Source organism: Triturus cristatus, chromosome 7, assembly GCF_964204655.1.
Source record: "Triturus cristatus chromosome 7, aTriCri1.1, whole genome shotgun sequence".
NCBI classification, from domain to species: Eukaryota; Metazoa; Chordata; class Amphibia; order Caudata; family Salamandridae; genus Triturus; species Triturus cristatus.
The window spans coordinates 1,178,805,006-1,178,811,429 of NC_140590.1; positions in this window are offsets into that span (position 1 = coordinate 1,178,805,006).

Consider the following 6,424-nt stretch of genomic DNA (forward strand, 5'->3'; position numbering starts at 1 on the left):
GGGTACAGGTGCATGAGCCCTGTACCCCTACAGTGTCTAAGTCCATTCTTAGACATTGTAAGTGCAGTGATGCCATTAAGAGTATATGGTGCTGGGAGTTTGTCATTACAAACTCCACAACACCATAATGGCTGCACTGAAAACTGAGAAGTTTGGTATCAAACTTCTCAGCACATTAGACCCACACTGATGCCAGTGTGGGATTTAATGAAAAATGCACACAGAGGGCATCTTAGAGATGCCCCCTGAAAAATGACCTACCACTAGTGTCCTGGCTGAGTGGCTGCTTTCAGCTGTCACCACCAGACATGTTTCTGGACTCCCGGGGTTGAGAGTCTGCTGCTATCGGGGGCCTGAAACAATGCACATCCTAGGACGAGGTGCTAAGCCTCCTCCCCCAGGATGGGCAGGGTCCGCGAAGGGGAAGCTTCAAAGGCTTGCCGCCTTTGTGAACTTCCCCAGGCCACTTGCTGCTTTCAGGAACTGGTCCCAACTGGTTCTGACCCCCACTTTTGGCGGGAGTACCGGCGGGAAAAACATGTGAGGAAGAGAGGTGTGCCCACCTCTGCCAACTCCACCCCTCAGGCGGGGAAGTGAGGTGCAGCACAACTCCCACTCCCTGCCATCTTGCAGATGGGGGTACCAAGCCAACCAGGGAGAGGCATATGCTGCCCTCCTACTGGAGGGTGGCATAATAGGGGGTGTATCCACCCCAGGGAAGGGACCCATTGGTCGTAACCTTTTACCTACCTGTAACACCCCTAAATCTAGTATTTAGGGGCACCCCTGAGCCTTGCTTCCTCAGACAAGAAACCAGAAGAAGAAAAGAAGAAGAAGTACTGAACAGCCGTGCCGAAGCTAACAAGAGGAGGACGCCCACTGACTTGGCCCCAGCTATACCGGCCTGTCCCCACCTCGAACTTGCTCCAGCGAAATCCCGGTGTGTCCTGCAGCCATCAACCTCGAGAAACCCAGAGGACCTGCCTGCCTTCCATCCCAAAGACTCTGTCTCCCGTGAACACCGGATTTGTTCATCAACAGACTCTAGCTCCGCAAGGATCCACGGGTCTGCACCATTCTGCGCCCAACGCCCACTGCCTGAGTTCGAGTGGCCCAACACCACGAGGAGGTCTCACTGGCGATCCTGACCCGAGATCCGGTGATCCCGACCTGCCTCACGCCTCCAGCCGACGCCTGCTGCCTCAAACCAGATGGTCTCCCAACCGACCAGGAGCTGGCAAGAAGATCCGATCCTAAAAGGCACCCCTGCACCCGACGCCCCTCTGCCTTGGGTGGGCCATCTGACAGTGCCTAACCAATTCCCAACATCCCAACTTACCTCTCCAAGTGGTGGTCGCACCCAGAGACCTTCGTCCCGGAGCCTGCAGTGTTTTTGCAAACCGGAGACTCCCCATTGAAAGCTACAGGGCGCCAACGCCAAAACAGCACTCTGCACCCAGCCGCCCCAGTGCCACTAAGGGTGCATCTTTTGTGCTGGCTTGAACCCCCATTTGCCGTGAGCTTAAGTCCAGGAGCTTTGCTCCCACAACCCAGTGGCCTGCTTGTCAGCAGCCACAAACGGGAAGCCCCCATTGGATAACATTGGGCCTTAGCACTCTGCACCCGGCTGCCCAAGTGCAGCTGAGGGTGTAACAAGAGTGCATCCTTGACCCTGGGGGACCCCTAAGTCTAACCCCAGAATACCAACTCCCACAACAAAGTGTGGAGTTGAAAAATCTAAGAAATCCTTTAAAACTGTAACTAAATAACCAAAACGCTTTTACTTACCTGTTTTCAGGAAATGGCCCAGTGCAGTATCCAGGTATACTGCAAAAATAATCTGAAATGTAATTTACATGATATTCTACTAAAAATCCTATACAACGTATATGTACTGTATTCTGAAAAGCATTGCATTATTAGTAACACTACTGAGTACAAATCAAAGTACATTTGCAATTGCAATTCAAACTGTTTACAAACTGCATTACTACTGTAAAGTATTTATTGCTTACCTGTGCCAGGCTTGCTTGGTTCTAGAAAATAAAATAACTAAAAGAATATTTTTATACAAAAACAATTGGTCTGAAGTCCAGTCTTTGTGTGTGTGAAATCATTTGCTGACTGAGTGTGTATAACACATACTTAACACTGTTCTCTGATACAGCCTTACTGATTGACCACACTACCACAAATGGAGAGTAAGGTGCTATCTAATTTTACCTTTGCCTACCTTTGGGGTTCCACTGGACTCTGTACACACTATAGCTCCCTTTGGTATAGTGTATACAGAGCCAGCTTCCTACAGGTTGTTTGAGACGTGATGTTTTGTTCAAGGCTAGACACATGCCTGGGGTGGACAATGACATTGCGGATGCTCTGTGTCTTTCACAGTTGGAGATGTTTCATGGGCCAGCCACGGAGGCAGACAAGGTCAAGACACCTATGCCGATGGACATGTGGACCATAGGCAAAAACGGATGCTCCAGTTGGTGGTAGGGTCGTTGGTGGAGCCTACCAAGAGGTCTTATGTGCAGGCAGCCACGGCCCGTGCAGGTAAGAGCAGTGGGGCCAGGTTGTGGGGGAATTCGACAGACAACCATGAGGAAAAATGTAATAAATAATTAATATTCCCTCGTCGTCGCCTGCCGAAATCCCCCCCACCTGGCCCCACCGCTCTTACCTGCAAGGGCGGCTGTCTGCAAGTGTGGGAGGAAATCATAACCAGTGGTGCTCGGCAGAGGTTTGAGATTTGGAGTAGGGAAGAGGACGTTGTTCAGTTCATATTGGCAATAATCAACAAGGGCCTATCTCCAGTCACGATAACGGGGAAGCTAGTGGAGATTGGTTTTATGGACAAGCTCCTTTGAGGGTATGCTCCACCGGCCGGGGAGTCACAAAGGAGGATGCTAGCAGGATGAGCAAGAGAAAGGGGTAGTAGAACTAAGACACCTGTTCGGCAAGGTACTGGGGCCCTGCCCGAGATATGCCACAGGAGGAGGGGGGGGGAGATAATTTTGTTTTCAGCCCGAATGTCATGGATGTTCTTTGGGGCTTTCCGCGTGTCAGATCTGCTGGGCAAAAAAGGGGTTAGTGGGCTGGAGTGGGGGGACGTAGTGAATATGGCTAGCAGGATAGAGCTGTGTCTGTGATAATCCAAGATGGACCAAAGGGCCAGGGGGAAGACAGTGATGTTGCAGATATTCCCAGTGGAGGGCCTGTGTCTGGTGAGCTGGGTCAATAAACTGAGGGCAACCAATAGGGATGCAAAGGTTAAGGTCTTTCAACGGGCTGATGACTCGCAGGTGACTTCTTTTCAGGTGCTTTGTGTGCTGCGCAAGGCGTTGACGAGTTTAGGGGAAACCCTAAGTGACTATGGCACACATTCTTTCAGGATTGGTGTGACCACGGAGGCAGCAAAAAGATGTTGGGGCAGGAATAGGGTCATGCAATTGGGTAGGTGGTCTTCTGAGTGTTTTCGTAGGTGCATGCTTTTGGAGGGGGAGGGATTGTTAAGGTTAAAGGACATTTTTCATTGCCTTACAAATGTTGTTTTTTCAGGGGCTGGTCCGAAGGCAGTCGAGCCTTCTATTTGGATCATAGGCCATTCCTTAATTAAGTGGGCGGATAGACACGACCTACAAAAAGATCAAGGAGCTAATCTCGGTTTTGACTAAATTCTGTTTAAGATTACAATGCATGTGAGGGGGGGATTAGATGGCGAGAGCTTTTAGATTGTTTGAACCGGCTGTTGAAAAGGCATAGATGACCGAATGTTTTAGTGATCAACTTTGTTTGAAAATGACATGGTGGTATCTAAGGGACTAGTGTTAATAAAGGAAATGAAGGAGGATATGTTGGAAATCAAGCAGCAGTTGGTGGGATGTTTCGTACTATGGACGGAAGTTGTTCCAAGGTGAGAATGAAGGGGAACAAAGAGGCCCGCTGCTACAGAAAAGGCCAGACACAAGGTTAACAGGGACATGCAGGTGAGTTTTGGCAAGGTGTAACACCCAGATTTGAAATATGATGCGCTGGAATTCTTTAGGGGGGGTGGGGATCATTTGTCTAGCTACGGGATGGAGCTATACTTATTTCAAGGGAAAGAGGTTTTGGTTAGAACGTTGAACGTTCACAGATTAGGCAGCGGGTTGTAGGGTGGGGGAAGGGGGTCAGAACAGTCAAGGGATGCTTTTCCTGAGTGGCGGTTGGCTGATAAGTCGTTATGGTTCTAGATTAAGTTGATTGTGTGTTACAGGAAAATGGGGGATGTTAATAAAGTTACACCTGGATAAAGCAAAAAATAAAAATTAAGATATAGGTTATTTAGATAGATGTTAATAGATGTAGGTCAAGTGTGACAGGAGGTAAAGGTCACCAGTTCAATACCAGGGTAGGAGTTAGATATTTGCAAGATAAATATGTAAAAGGGGGGGCGAGAATCTTAGGGGTTGGGGACTAGCAATCATAGGTGACTTGTTGCATAATGAGGTTTAGTTTTGTAAGGCGAAGCCCAAGGGTTTTTGTTGTGATGTACACCTGTTTTCAATAAAGAGGCCTTTTCCACACAAAAAAGCAAATTTGTGGTCAGTGCTGCTTCCCTTTTACCCAATGGGTTTTAAGCGGCAACTGGCCGCAGGAAAGTGTGCCCCGAGGATATTGGGTGAATGGATCAGCCCAGGCTACAAATGGGATACATTTGGTCTATAAGCGTTGGGCTGGGGAGCCTAATATATATGCTGCCAATTTAGGGATATTGTCTCCATTTTAAGAAGGTGACACAGCAACCGGAGTGCTAGTATTTTAAGGTCCGCCAACCTCCCTCCCTCTAAAATCTTTTGCAATTTTTGGGGTATTTTTTCAGTATTACAAGCGGTTTTGCTGATTGCAGGTGCGCAGGGCTGGGGTCATGTTATATTGTTGGCGCTTGCAGCAGGTGCATGGCGGTTGGCTGATAAATTGCTATGGTTCTAGATTAAGGTTATTGTTGGGAACAGAGGGGAATCAGTAAAATGGGGGATGTCAAGAAAATTGCACCTGGATCAAGCAAGAAATAAAAGTTAAGATCTCGGATATTTAGATAGATGTTAATAGATGTAGGTTAAGTGATCAGGGAGTTAAAGGTCACCAGTTCAATATCAGGGTTTCACATTTGCAAGATAAGCATGTAAAGGGGGGCAAGAATCTTAGGGGTAGGGGCGAGCGATCGTAGGTGACATGTTGTACAGTGAGGTTTAGTTTTGTAAGGCGAAGGCCAAGGGTTTTTGTTGTGATGAGGCCCCTGTTTTCAATAAAGCAGCCTTTTCCACATAATAAAGTGAGTTTGTGGTCTGTGCTGCTCCCCTTTTACCCAATTGATGCACTCATACCTTGGCCTCTGAGAAGCCGCTGAGGCTGGGACAGAATCCAGCTCGTGTCAGGATTGGACAGAAAGTTCTATTTAGTTCGTCAGAGAAGATGCGAGGGGGGAAAGATAAAAACTTGGCATTTCCAGCACTGACAGATCCTTTGTGAAGTGATACCGGGATGTACCTGGCATTGCCCCCTGGTGTTATTTACCAAGGAGTGCCTGGGCATCAATCGCAGCTCGGCTTGTGCAACCACCCCTCTCCCCCGCCTCCCTCCCGCTTCCCCCCACAGATTCAGGCTGCATTACCCAGTAAAGCTCCTGAGTGGCACAGCCAGGGGCGTATCTTAGTCAGTGAGATTCGGGGGTGTGAATCACAAATTTCCCAACTTGAAAACAGTATACATAAGGGTTGAGGGATGACCAAGGTTTGAAATATACTGTTCCCTGTTCCCATGAGAACAGGTTAAAAACGTATTAATTTGCATTAGGTGAGCCTCTGTCCAAGTTCCTTTAAAAAAAAAAAAAAAATAATAATAATAATAATAATAATAATAATAATTACATGTTAAAACCTTTTAGTCAAACAAGGACAAGAAAAACCAACAAGACAAAGAAGACCCGACTCGGCCCCCAGAATCAACTCTCGGGCCAAGAATGCATTTATTTGGGGGCATGTCACAGCCAAACACCCCCCTGAAACTACGCCCCTGGGCACAGCTCATGAACCACCTCTCTCTCCACTCTGGGGGCGGAAATCTGCGCCCAGCATTCCCTGCGCGAGGTCACGGCGGTCAGGCTGTCCACGCCTGCGCCCAGACTCCTGCTCACATTCCTTCTTGAACAATCATCCTTTTGTGTTCTGGCCAAGTCTGGCCATAAACTCATAATTTGTTTATGGCGTTATGTACATGCGCCGTTGCAGGAGGGGCCTTATCCATAGAGTTATCTTACTGGGAGTCAAAGTGTTGTGATCTGCTGGCTGCTTTTTATCTCGCATCGGGTGTATTCACCGTTCCAGCACCTCTTGATTCCCTTCACACAACAGACAATTATTGGGTCTTGCCTAGCGAACGC